This window comes from Ranitomeya variabilis, chromosome 6 (genome assembly GCF_051348905.1).
Source record: "Ranitomeya variabilis isolate aRanVar5 chromosome 6, aRanVar5.hap1, whole genome shotgun sequence".
NCBI lineage: Eukaryota > Metazoa > Chordata > Amphibia > Anura > Dendrobatidae > Ranitomeya > Ranitomeya variabilis.
This window is the reverse complement of record NC_135237.1, coordinates 28,840,576-28,855,292: the sequence shown is the minus strand read 5'-3', so window position 1 is coordinate 28,855,292 and position 14,717 is coordinate 28,840,576. Positions and strand designations below refer to the sequence as shown.

Sequence of the window (14,717 nt, the reverse complement as noted above, 5' to 3'; positions counted from 1 at the left end):
CTTCTCAGCTGGTCCCATGTACAATACGTAGAGCGATGGTTCTGCTCCATTTCATAGCCCCCTTGTTTGTTGGGATTTGTAGCAGTCAAGCCCCCGACCCTCCACCAATCCACAGATTATCGGTAATCTTTAGATTCTAGAGGTTTTCACATGTACATGCGCGTGATTGTGAACTAAGGGGTTCGTCTTCATTGGGCGGACGGCTTGTGGAGAGAGATTAAAAGCTGTCAGCCATTCAGACGCTCCTGTCCATCTCTGAGAACAGCGTTTAGACGGTGTGTTCGCCGGCTTGCAGCGCCGTGAGGCGGCTGCAGAGCTGAAGACCCCTCGTTCTTGCTGCCATCTTGGTCTTCCTGTGATGCGGAGCATCATGTCAGACCGGACCTTTCACTGTACTGTGCAATACTGCGCCATTGTCTTATATAGTTAAGTGATCAGGCAATTGTAGGCTCAAATCAACTAAGGGAATTTAAAAAATATATATATAAATATATAGATAGATATAGATAGATAGATATACCATATAGATAGATATAGATATATATACCATATAGATAGATATACCATATAGATAGATATACCATATAGATAGATATAGATATATATACCATATAGATAGATATACCATATAGATAGATATAGATATATATACCATATAGATAGATATACCATATAGATAGATATAGATATATATACCATATAGATAGATATACCATATAGATAGATATACCATATAGATAGATATAGATATATATACCATATAGATAGATATACCATATAGATAGATATAGATATATATACCATATAGATAGATATACCATATAGATAGATATAGATATATATACCATATAGATAGATATACCATATAGATAGATATAGATATATATACCATATAGATAGATATACCATATAGATAGATATAGATAGATATACCATATAGATAGATATACCATATAGATAGATATACCATATAGATAGATATACCATATAGATAGATATACCATATAGATAGATATACCATATAGATAGATATACCATATAGATAGATATACCATATAGATAGATATACCATATAGATAGATATACCATATAGATAGATATACCATATAGATAGATATACCAGCTGTACCACCCGGCTTCGCCCAGGTTAATAACTGCTGTTAGCAAAATAGAATGTGTTAACAAAAATTTATTCTGCACACAAAAACCACAAAACAAATAGATAGAAATGTAATTATTAAAAGGCAAAAACTAAGCTAATAGAAGAATTTCACAACATATATTAGCTTTGTTATACTGAGAATGTCTTTGTTGCCTATATTAACCAATCAGAGCTCAGGTTAATTAACTGTAGCAAAATAGAAGCTGAGCTGTGATTGGTTGCTATTGGCAGCCTGATAAATCCCCAGCCAACAGTAAGCCCTCCCCCTGGCAGTATATATTAGCTCACACATACACATAATAGACTGGTCATGTGACTGACAGCTGCCGGATTCCTATATGGTACAGTTGTTGCTCTTGTAGTTTGTCTGCTTATTAATCAGATTTTTATTTTTGAAGGATAATACCAGACTTATGTGTGTTTTAGGGCGAGTTTCGTGTGTCAAGTTGTGTGTGTTGAGTTGCGTGTGGCGACATGCATGTAGCGACTTTTGTGAGATGAGTTTTGTGTGGCGACATGCGTGTAGCAACTTTTTGTGTGTCGAGTTGCATGTGACAGGTTAGTGTAGCAAGTTGTGTGCAGCAAGTTTTGCGCATGGCGAGTTTTGCGCGTGGCGAGTTTTGTGTGGTGCCTTTTGAGTATGTGCAAGTTTTGTGTGAGGCAACTTTTGCATGTGTTGCAACTTTTGTGCATGTGGCAATTTTTCTGCGTGTGCAAGTTTTGCGTGTGGCGAGTTTTGCATGTGGAGAGTTTTGCACGTGTGGCGAGTTTTGAGCGGCGACTTTTGTGTTTCGACTTTTATGTGGCGAGGTTGGTGTATGTGTGGTGAAATGTGCGCTGAGGGTGGTATATGTGTTCGAGCACGTGGTAGTGTGTGGCGCATTTTGTGTGTGTGTTCATATCCCCGTGGTGGTGTGGTGATTATCCCATGTCGGGGCCCCACCTTAGCAACTGTACAGTATATACTCTTTGGCGCCATCGCTGTCATTCTTTAAGTCCCCCTTGTTCACATCTGGCAGCTGTTAATTTGCCTCCAACACTTTTCCTTTCATTTTTTCCCCATTATGTAGATAGGGGCAAAATTGTTTGGTGAATTGGAAAGCGCGGGGTTAAAATTTCACCTCACAACATAGCTTTGACGCTCTCAGGGTCCAGACGTGTGACTGTGCAAAATTTTGTGGCTGTAGCTGCGACGGTTCAGATGCCAATCCCGGACATACACACATACATACATACAGCTTTATATATTAGATATACCATAGATATAGATATAGTTTAAAGTTTTATAAAAATGACCCCCTTCCTCTATTACAATAAAAGTAATCATTAAAAAAATAGTATGGCCTTGTCTGTAGATTAAAGAAATGGAAAATAAGCATTTGTTTTTCCTTGTCCGCCTAAGTCTGATTAATCAAAATGTAAAGTTATTTAACCCAAGTAAACCTCATTTCTTTCTCGCTTCATTGGGGGACACAGGTAACCATGGGTGTATGCTGCTGTCACTAGGAGGCTGACACTATGCAAAAAAAGGAAAAGGCGTAGCGCCTCCCTGGCAGTATACACCCTCCGACAGGCACCAGGCAACTCAGTTTTTGCTTAGTGTCTGTAGGAGGCGGACCTGGATCTAACACCAGATCCGTATTTCTTTTACAGGGATTTGTTGTGTGTTATTAATCATTTCCCCTTTCTTTTTCAGATACTTTCTTCAGGGTAACAGGGTGCAGTTTTCTCACCCTGTTTTCCCCACTTTGAGCGGCCGAGAGAGCAGTGTGGTATCACCCACATCGCACCCTCTCGGACCCGCTGGGCAGGACTTTTGTCCCCTGTCACCCTTTCGGGTGTTCAGGGTGACCCTTTTTCGGTGGCTAGTCCTGACCCGTTTTCCCCTCCTCATCCCTCTCCTCGGAGTGTGCTGAGAGGAAGACGGCGGTCACTCTCAGTGACCCTCTCCCCCTGTTTAGGGGTTGACGCCGTCTTCTGCGCCGATGTTCGTGGCGCGGGAAGGAGGACTTCATCCCAGGACCCTCTCCTCGGACAAGGGCTCCTGATGCGTTCCTCAGCCGCAGGTAGGGAATCTCCAATCAACATTGTGAGCGTACAGCCTGCCCCCTCCCCCAGAGTGAACAGGGTTAAAACAATTTATTCGTTCGGAGGGGCTCAGGGGAAGTGTCCGAAGCGTGCACCTTTTCTAGCCCCTTTGTGGGTCTTGTCCCCCCCCCATCCCAGCGTCTACCTTTTCGGTGTCAGTTCGTCGCTGCACAGCGGGCGCCTTTATATTCAAACCCACGTGCGCGCCCGCCATTTTTTTTCTCTTCCTCTTCAGCCGGCTTTTTTGGCGCCCGGCTGACCACGCCCCCTTGCGGCCTTGTTCCGCCCTGCATCCCCGCGGCAACGCTTCTCAGGGAGTCCAGCGCTGTCGGGGGCGTTCCTCTCTCCCACCTTAGGCGTTTATGCACGCCCACCTCCGCAGCGTGGTTCCCGCGCTGCACAGGCGACTTCCTCTTCCTGCAGCATCTCCGGCACATCGCGTGGCTCACGTGGATCTCTGGGGGACACAGACGCCTGCAGCTGCCGCTACCTCTGTTGTATCGGTAGGCTGGGCACTACTGCTCTCTGGGGCTCTACCCTTCCTGGCAGTACTCCTCTGCACCTTCAAGGTAATACCTCTACCTATGTCCGACCCCACTCCAACGGTCGTGCACTACGCCTTCTTCTTTCTGCTCGTCCTGCGTTCCTATGTCCGTCCCTCAGGAAGCCCCTAGGCCTCGGGATGAGTGCACTCCCCCGGAGTGGGCTGTTGCAATGTCTCAATCGGTGTCAGACCTGACTAAGGTGTCTCAGTCCCTGGTCCAGGCACTTGAACGTATCCCGCTTCTATCTAATGCCACCAGTGCCACGAACGCCTTACACGGCGATTCGCTCGCACCTGTCCAAGAGGCAGGCTTGACAAGAGACAGAAAAAGGACTCTATCTAGATCCTCTTCCAGTTCTCCGGACCACACCGGGAAACTCCTTTACTGCCCGTTCCCCCTCCTCGCAGGCGGACCTCGGGTCTGATGTATCCTCTGTCGGAGTCTGATAAGGATGCAGATCAGACTTCCAGAGCTCAGGATATGGTCGATAGCCTTATTTCGGCTATCATTCAGACGCTTGATCTTAAGGAGGATGAGACAAGCTCTCAGGACGTCTCCGTTGCTTTTAAACGGATTAAACGTCCCTCTAGGGTGTTTCCTAATCACAAGGAGTTTGACAACACTACCTCTTCTCACTGGGAAAACCCTGGTAAGCGTTTCCCTGGCAGGAAACAACTAGATGTTTTATACCCTTTCCACTCCGACCTTGTCAGCAAATGGTCCGAGTCTCCTAAGGTCGACCCGCCAGTGTCCAGACTATCTTCTCAGACGGTTTTGTCTATTCCGGACGCGGCTTCTCTTAGAGACCCCACGGACAGACAGATCGAGGCTTTAGCCAAATCGGCGTTTGAGGCTTCCGGAGACCCTCTTTGTCCTAGTTTCGCCTCTTCATGGGTAGCGAAAGCTGTGTCAGCCTGGGCCAAAACCCTGCGCAGAGGCATTTTGGCCTCGGCTCCTGCTGGGGAACTCTCTGATTTAGCGGGCCAGATTTCTCTGGCGGGAAAATCTCATGAATGCCTCCCTTGATGCGGCAGCCTGCTCGGCTAGGGCTAACAGTAACATTGTGGCCATTTGCCGGGTACTTTGGCTTAAAGCGTGGAACGCAGATCCCGCTTCTAAAAAATCCCTCACTGGTCTGCCCTTCCAGGGCGCTAGACTCTTCGGCACACAGCTAGATCAAATGATCTCGGATGCTACGGTTGGTAAGAGTACCTCCTTACCCCAGTCCAAGCCTAAACGTTCTTTCAATAGAAGGGGCCCCCAGTCCTTTCGGTCCTTCAACTCCTCAGGAAACCCCAATCAGGACCGCTCTTCCTCACAAGGAGACCGGAGGAAGCCCTCTTTCAGGCCTCCCCCGCGCTGGAGAGCTAAGAGCCACCCCTCAAAACCATCTGGATCTCAGGGCCATAGATTTGCTAATAAATGACGGGTCGCCCCCACCTGGAAATCCTTCCAGGGTGGGAGGCAGTTTTCTTCTGTTCTCGGAAGTTTGGCTATCTGTAGTCGATGATGCCTGGGTCAGGGAGATCGTCACTTCGGGCTACAAGAAAGAATTTTCTTCGCCCCCAGGAAGACGTTTCCTGCTCTCTCGTCCTCCCAAACAGTCCTCTCCTCTTCCAGGGCTTCTCCAGGCCGTCGATTCACTCCTCGCCTCAGGAGTCGTAGTTCCGGTTCCTTATCACGAGCGATTTTCAGGTTTTTCCTCGAACCTGTTCGTGTCCCAAAAAAAGACAGCTCTCTCCGTTCAACTTTGGATCTCAAGCTGTTAAACTGCCATCTCCGGATTCGACACTTCAGGATGGAATTGCTACGCTCTGTGGTCGCGTCCATGGAACGAGGAGAGTTCCTGTGTTCCGTGGACATTCGGGATGCGTACCTCCACGTTTCGATTTGCGTACAGCATCAGAGGTTTCTCCGGTTCGCGATCCAGGAACATCATTACCAGTTCACGGCTCTCCCCTTCGGGCTGGCCTCTGCTCCCAGGGTCTTTACGAAGATCATGGCAGCCGTCATGGCCATTCTACGTTCAAAGGGGATTCTGGTGATCCCTTACCTCGACAACCTCTTGATCAAGGGTTCGTCCCGTCGGGATTGCAGCCAGAGCCTCCAGCTTACTCTTGACACGCTCATTCGCCTCGGTTGGATAATCAACTACCAGAAGTCATCCTTGATCCCCACCCAACTCTTGGAATTCCTGGGCATGGAATTTGACACCTCTCAGGCTTAGGTCTTCCTACCCAAGGAGAAGTTCCTTTCTCTTCGGCGGGGTGTCAGAGCGCTAAAGGGTCCGAACCCGCTGTCCCTCCGCCTCGCCATGAGGGTTCTGGGGAAAATGGTCGCTTCAATGGAAGCGGTTCCCTATGCTCAGTTCCACTCTCGTCCCCTCCAGCTGGCCCTTCTAGCCGCCTGGGACAAGAATCCGCTTTCCCTGGACCGTCCGTTTCGCCTTTCTTCCAAGGTGAAACAGTCCCTCTCTTGGTGGACGCTGTCCACCTCCATTCTGCGCGGGAGGTCATTTCTCCCTCCCCGCTGGCAGGTCATCCCCACAGACGCCAGTCTCCAGGGTTGGGGAGCGGTCTTTCTCCACCTCACGGCCCAGGGCCGCTGGACTCTTCAAGAGGCACATCTTCCAATCAACCTCTTGGAACTCCGAGCCATCTTCCTAGCCCTCGTCCGCTGGCAGTCCCTCCTCTCGGGAAAGCCGGTCCGCGTTCAGTCAGACAACACAATGGCTTACATAAACCACCAGGGAGGGACTCGCAGCAGTCAAGTCATGATGGAAGTGGCAAAGATTCTACGTTGGGCAGAGAGCCACGTTCCCTTTCTCTCAGCCGTCCACATCCCAGGGGTGGACATTTGGGAAGCTGACTTTCTAAGTCGCCAAGGCATCGTGGCGGGCGAGTGGTCTCTCCTTCCCTCAATCTTCAGCCAGATTTTTCAGCGGTGGGGCGTCCCAGACGTCGACTTAATGGCCTCCCGGGCGAACCACAAGGTTCCCCAGTACATTTCCAGATCTCGGGATCCGATGGCCGTCGGATGCGATGCTCTCGTGATCTCGTGGGCCCAGTTCCAGATGCCCTATCTGTTCCCACCTCTCCCCTTGATCCCGAGAATCGTCAAAAAGATCAAGTCGGAAGGGGTCCCTGTGCTCTTGGTAGCTCCAGATTGGCCTCGCAGGGCTTGGTATGCGGAACTGGTGAACATGCTATCGGACGTTCCATGGAGGCTACCGGATTTACCGGATCTTCTTTCGCAGGGGCCCCTCTTCCACCCGAATTCTCGGTCTCTGAATTTAATGGTATGGCCGTTGAGGCCGCGGTCCTGAAGGACGCGGGTTTTTCTCACAGCGTCATCCAGACTATAAGGGCGAGGAAACCGGCTTCCTCGCTTATCTACCACAGATGTTGGAAGGCCTTTTTCCGATGGTGCGAGGTCAACGGTCTGTTTCCTATGACCTTTTCCCTTCCATCCCTTCTCAGTTTTCTTCAAGCGGGTCTCGATTCGGGACTTTCCCTTAGCACCTTGAAGGGTCAGATTTCTGCTCTGTCCATCCTTTTTCAAAGAGACATAGCCTCCCTCCCTCAGGTGAGGACCTTTATTCAGGGGGTCTCGCATATAGCTCCCCCTTATCATCCTCCTGTTGAGCCTTGGGATCTGAACCTCGTCTTAAACGCCCTCCAGCGGATGCCTTTTGAGCCTATGCAGGACATTTCCTTCTCGCTTCTATCGTGGAAGGTGGCCTTCTTGGTTGCCATCACCTCGATTAGGAGAGTCTCGGAACAGGCAGCGTTGTTTTGTCGCTCTCGCTTTCTAGTCCTCCACCAGGACAAGGTGGTTCTTCGACCGGTTCCGTCATTCTTACCGAAGGTAGTGTCAGCCTTTCACATCAATGAGGACATTGTCCTCCCTTCCTTGTGCCCTTCCCCGGTTCATCCCTTGGAGAAATCCCTTCACAAGTTGGATGTGGTCAGGGCTATCCGGATCTATCTTGCCAGAACTGCTTCCTTTCGTCAGGCCGATTCTCTGTTCATCGTCTCAGAAGGTTGTCGAAAGGGGCTCCCCGCCTCCAAGTCCACAATTGCTCGTTGGATCCTTTCGGCGGTTCTGGAGGGATACCGCGTCCAAGACAAGCGGCCTCCTTCGGGGGTGAGGGCTCACTCTACCCGAGCTGTGGGAGCTTCCTGGGTTGTAAGTCACCACTCTTCGGCCACGCAAGTTTGCAAGTCCGCAACGTGGTCATCCATTCACACCTTTGTAAAATTTTACAAGGTGCATACTCAGGCTTCTGCAGATGCGAGTCTGGGTAGGAAGATACTGCAGGCGGCGGTTTCTCACCGGCCGACCTAACTTCTATTTTTTTCGGCAGAATATCCCGCCCTAGGGACTGCTTTTGGACGTCCCATGGTTACCTGTGTCCCCCAATGAAGCGAGAAAGAGAGGGATTTTTGGTTCTTACCGTAAAATCTTTCTTGGAGCCTTCATTGGGGGACACAGCACCCTCCCTTGAAGTTGTACCGTGTTGGCCAATTGGCCGTTGTTGTGGGTTGGTACATTGGTTGAGTTTTATATTACCTGTTCCTACTACTGCTTTTGCACCAACTGAGTTGCCTGGTGCCTGTCGGAGGGTGTATACTGCCGGGGAGGATCTACTTGTTTATTTGCATAGTGTCAGCCTCCTAGTGACAGCAGCATACACCCATGGTTACCTGTGTCCCCCAATGAAGGCTCCAAGAAAGAGATTTTATGGTAAGAACCAAAAATCCCTCTTTAAAGGGGGAAAATAAGTCAAAAACACCATATGCACTATTGTCACCTACCCCCCTCCCCAAATTAATGCAGCCAAAAATCAGTTGCATGTACCCCAATATGATACCATTGAAAACTAAGAGGATAAAGTTCTCACGCATCACCCATTGACTGAAAAATAAAATAACAGCTACTGATCTCATAAATATATGAAATAATTTGGGTGATTATTTTCTACTATATCATATATTTTGCCACTTAATAAAAATCCCACTTTATGGTTTTTGCCGTAATTGTTCATTTTTACTGCATTTTGAACATAATAAAAACCTCCAAATAATGCACACTCCTCTCCCCCCCCAATCTATTCTGGTAAAATGAATGGTGTCCTACAAAATCACAGCACGTCCCGCCATAAAGGAGACCTCCTATTGCTGTATAGTTGGAAAATGTATAAAGTTGGCTCCTGGAAGAAGGGGAGAAAATGTCGGCCAAAACCTGTCCCCTAATGTGGCGGTAATGAGATTTCATGGAGGCCGAGCCTAGAATGAGACCGGCACATCCAGATTCTCCATGAATTATGCATTTTCTTCCTGTATGAACACAGACGCCGGCCCTGGGAGCGATGAATAATGAAGGAATAATTTCCACTAGGACGGTGGGGGGAGTAGTAATGTGTATGGAAACATGGCTGTGAACACACATGGTAAACCTCCGAAATAATCCATGCCTGGCATCCTCGGCCCGTCCGCACCCGCCCTTCCTTCCCTGCTGCGTCTGATCCTACCCTGACATAATAATAGCTCGGCCTCCTCGAGGTTTTCCCCGGGGCCATTAACATTTCCCTGCTCTAAGGGTCTTTACTTCGTTCCTTTTTTTTTTTCCCCTCCCCTGAAATCGCTTTGCATATATAAAAATATATTATTTGGGGCAGGAGGGTGATTTCTAAATGTAATAAATATAAATTTTTAATCTGTCGGGCGTCTGTTCCCTTCACCCTCTTCCCCTCCGCCGGTCTGCACACAATTAAAAGATGATTCGGAATTTCCAAAACCCGGCCCAGAAGAATGAGCAGTGGGACCAATTATAGGACAATTGTGCAGATTCTGTCTACAATAACCCAGAATGTTCTGTCATCTGGCAGGATTCGGACCCAGCCGTGCCAGATAACTCCCTTTTCATGAACAGGCTTTTTTTTTTTTTTTTTTTTTTTTTTTTTCACCCCACATGATTTTCAGTTTGTTTTTCCCTCCCTTTCTTCCAAGAGACAACTTTTTTTTTTATTTTTCCATCTCTCTGGGTTTGTGTTTTGCAGGACGAGTCATACTTTTTGAATGACACCATTGATTTTACAATATTGTGTACCTTAAGAAAAAAAAAAAATTCCAAGTGCAGTGATATGAAAAAAAAAAGTGCAATTCCACAATTGTTTTTTTTTTTTTTTTTTCTTTTAACCATGTTCACTATATGGTATAACTGAACTGCAATTATGGTTATGCATTTGAAAAAGAAAAAAAAATTGCTCATGTTTAAAGATGACAAAAAAAAATAATTCCTAAATAAAGAAAATATATATATATATTCCCATAAATACATTTCTTTATCTAAATAAAAAAAACAAACAATAAAAGTACACATATTTAGTATCTCTGTGTCTGTAACGACCCAACCTATAAAACTGTCCCACTAGTTAACCACTTCGGTGAACACCGTAAGGAAAAAGGCAAAAAACAACGCTTTATTATCATACCGCCGAACAAAAAGTGGAATAACACGCGATCAAAAAGACGGATTTAAATAAGCATGGTACCGCTGAAAACGTCATCTTGTCCCACAAAAAACGAGCTGCCACACAGCATCATAAGCAAAAAATAATAAAAAAGTTATAGTCCTCAGAATAAAGCGATGCCAAAATAATTATTTTTTCTATAAAATAGCTTTTATCGTATAAAAGCGCCAAAACATAAAAAATGATATAAATTACATATCGCTGTAATCGTACTGACCCGAAGAATAAAACTGCTTTATCAATTTTTCCAAACGTGGAACGGTATAAACGCCTCCCCCAAAAGAAATTCATGAATAGCTGGTTTTTGGTCATTCTGCCTCACAAAAATCGGAATAAAATGCGATCAAAAAATGTCACGTGTCCGAAAATGTTACCAATAAAAACGTCAACTCGTCCCGCAAAAAACAAGACCTTTCATGACTCTGTGAACCAAAATATGGAAAAATTATAGGTCTCAAAATGTGGAGACGCAAAAACTTTTTTGCTTTAAAAAGCGTCTTTTAGTGTGTGACAGCTGCCAATCATAAAAGTCCGCTATAAAAAAAACGCTATAAAAGTAAATCAAACCCCCCTTCATCACCCCCTTAGTTAGGGAAAAATAATAACATTTAAAAAATGTATTTATTTCCATTTTCCCATTAGGGTTAGGGTTGGGGCTAAAGTTAGGGTTAGGGTTTGGATTACATTTACGGTTGGGATTAGAGTTAGGGGTGTGTCAGGGTTCGTGGTGTGGTTAGGGTTTCCCTTGGGATTAGGGTTAGGGGTGTGTTTGGATTAGGGTTTCAGGTAGAATTGGTGAGTTTCCACTGTTCAGGCACATCAGGGGCTCTCCAAACGCGACATGGCGTCCAATCTCAATTCCAGCCAATTATGCGTTGAAAAAGTAAAACAGTGCTCCTTCCCTTCCGAGCTCTCCCGTGCGCCCAAACAGGGGTTTACCCCAACATATGGGGTATCAGCGTACTCGGACCCCAAAAGTTGTTGTCCAATCTGTCCCAAGTTCTCGTTATCCTTGGGAAAATAAAAATTTGGGGGGCTAAAAATCATTCATTTCTCGCTACATTGGGGGACACAGGTAACCATGGGTGTATGCTGCTGTCACTAGGAGGCTGACACTATGCAAATAAAGAAGTAACTCCTCCCCAGCAGTATACACCCTCCGACAGGCACCAGGCAACTCAGTCCATGGAGCCGGGAGAGTTTGTGTTCCGTGGATATCCGAGATGCGTACCTTCACATCCCTATTTGCGTACGTCATCGGAGATTCCTCCGGTTCGCGATCCAAGGCCATCACTATCAGTTCACGGCCCTCCCTTTCGGTCTGGCGTCTGCGCCCAGGGTCTTTACGAAGGTCATGGCAGCTGTCGTGGCCATCCTACGTTCAAAAGGGATTCTGGTAATCCCATACCTCGACGACCTCTTGATCAAGGGCCCGTCCCGTCGGGATTGCAGCCAGAGCCTCCAGCTTACTCTGGACACGCTTCTTCGCCTAGGCTGGATAATCAACTACTAGAAGTCTTCCCTGATTCCATCTCAGCGGCTGGAGTTCCTAGGCATGGAATTCGATACCTCTCAGGCTCAGGTCTTCCTCCCCAAGGAGAAGTTCCTTTCTCTTCGTCGGGGGGTCAGAACTCTAAGGAGCCCGGATCTTCCGTCTCTCTGCCTCGCCATGAGGGTTCTGGGAAAGATGGTCGCCTCCATCGAGGCGGTCCCCTATGCCCAGTTCCACTCTTGTCCCCTCCAGCTGGCCCTTCTGTCGGCCTGGGACAGGAATCCACTTTCCCTGGATCGCCCGTTTCGCCTCTCTGAGTGAAACAGTCTCTCTCTTGGTGGGCGCTATCCACCTCCATGCTGTGCGGGAGGTCATTTCTCCCTCTTCACTGGCAGGTGATCACCACCGACGCCAGTCTCCAAGGTTGGGGAGCAGTTTTTCTTCACCTCACGGCCCAGGGCTGCTGGACTGCTCAGGAGGCGCGCCTTCCTATCAACCTCTTGGAAATCAGAGCCATCTTCCTAGCCCTCATCCGCTGGCAGTCTCTCCTTTCTGGGACAGCGGTCCGCATTCAGTCGGACAACGCCACGGCCGTGGCTTGCATAAACCATCAGGGAGGGACTCGCAAAACTTCTGTGCTGGGTGGAGGGTCACGTTCCCTCTCTGTCAGCCGTCCACATCCCAGGGGTGGACAATTGGGAAGCCGACTTTCTAAGTCGCCAGGGCAAGGTGGTGGGCGAATGGTCTCTTCTCCCCGCTATCTTCAGGCAGATTTGCCAGCGGTGGGGCGTCCCAGACGTCGACTTGATGGCCTCCCGGGCAAATCACAAGGTTCCCCAGTACGTCTCCAGATCTCGGGATCCGAAGGCCGTCGGATGCGACACTCTCGTGATCCCGTGGACTCGGTTCCAGATGCCCTATCTGTTCCCACCCCTCCCCTTGATCCCAAGGGTCGTTGTAAAAAAAAAAAAAAATCAAGACAGAAGGGGTCCCCGTTCTTAGTAGCTCCAGATTGGCCTCGCAGGGCCTGGTACGCGGAGCTGATGAACATGCTATCGGACGTTCCGTGGAGGTTTCCGGATCGTCCGGACCTTCTTTCGCAGGGGCCCCTCTTCCACCCGAATTCTCGGTCTCTGAATTTAACGGTATGGCCGTTGAGAACGCGGGTTTTTCTCATAGGGTCATCCAGACTATGATAAGAGCAAGAAAACCGGCTTACTCGCGTATTTACCACAGGTGTTGGAAGGCTTTTTTCCAGTGGTGTCAGGACAACAATTTGTTTCCTATGACCTTTTCCCTTCCATCCCTTCTCAGTTTCCTTCAAGCGGGTCTGGATTCGGGTCTTTCCCTTAGCACCTTGAAGGGTCAGATTTCCGCTCTGTCCATTCTTTTTCAAAGAGACCTGGCCTCACTGCCTCAGGTGAGGGCCTACGTCTTCCTGTCGAGCCTTGTGATCTCAACCTCCTATTGGACGCCCTCCAGCGTGCGCCCTTTGAACCGATTCAGGACATTTCCTTCTCGCTTCTATCCTGGAAGGTAGCCTTTTTGGTCGCCATCACCTCCATTAGAAGAGTGTCGGAGCTGGCGGCATTGTCCTGTCATTCTCCCTTTCTAGTCCTGCATCAGGACAAAGTGGTTCTTCGTCCGGTTCCTTCCTTCCTACCAAAGGTAGTTTCGGCTTTTCACGTAAATGAGGTCATTGTCCTCCCTTCCTTGTGCCCTTCCCCGGTTCATCCCTTGGAGAAATCCCTTCACAAGTTGGATGTGGTCAGGGCTATCCGGATTTATCTTTCCAGAACTGCCTCTTTTCGTCAGGCCGATCCTCTGTTCGTCACCAAGCTTCGGCCTCGCCGGTTTGCAAGGCCGCAACGTGGTCATCATCCATTCACACCTTTGTTAAATTCTACAAGGTGCATGCTCAGGCTTCTGCGGACGCGAGCCTGGGTAGGAGGATACTGCAGGCAGCGGTTTCTGACCGGCCGACCTAACTTTTTTCTGCAGAATATCCCGCCCTAGGGATTGCTTTTGGATGTCCCATGGTTACCTGTGTCCCCCAATGAAGCGAGAAAGAAAGAGGGATTTTTGGTTCTTACCGTAAAATCTTTCTTGGAGCCTTCATTGGGGGACACAGCACCCTCCCTTGAAGTTGTACCATGTTGGCTAACGTGCCATTGTTGTAGGTTGAGTTATATATTACCTGTTCCTACTACTGCTTTTGCACCAACTGAGTTGCCTGGTGCCTGTTGGAGGGTGTATACTGCCGGGGAGAAGTTACTACTTCTTTATTTGCATAGTGTCAGCCTCCTAGTGACAGCAGCATACACCCATGGTTACCTGTGTCCCCCAATGAAGGCTCCAAGAAAGAGATTTTACGGTAAGAACAAAAAATCCCCTCTTTTTGTTGGAAAAAGAGATTTTTTTTATTTTCGCAGCTCTGCGTTGTAAACTGTAGTTACACTTGGGGGTTCAAAGTTCTCACAACACATCTAGATAAGTTCATTGGGAGGTCTAGTTTCCAATATGGGGTCACTTGGGGGGTTTTAATGTTTAGGCACATCAGGGGCTCTCCAAACGCGACATGGTGTCCCATCTCCATTCCAGTCAATTTTGCATTGAAAAGTAAAATGCCGCTCCTTTTCTTCCAAGCTCTGCTATGCGCCCAAACAGTGGTTTACCCCCACATATGGGGTATCAGCGTACTCAGGACAAATTGCACAACAACTTTTGGGGTCCAATTTCTTCTTACCCTTGGGAAAATAAATTGGAGGCGAAAAGATCATTTTTGTGAAAAAATAAGATTTTTTATTTTTACGGCTCTGCATTATAAACTTCTGTGAAGCACTTGGTGGGTCAAAGTGCTCACCACACATCTAGATAAGTTCCTTAGGGGGTCTA

General features: G+C 47.9%; 1 protein-coding gene across 1 annotated transcript in view; it reads left to right on the top strand.

Annotated features, from left to right (window-relative positions):
- The window catches only part of GLCCI1 (glucocorticoid induced 1), a 59,917-nt gene that overhangs the window by 23,697 nt on the left and 21,503 nt on the right, over positions 1-14,717 (top strand).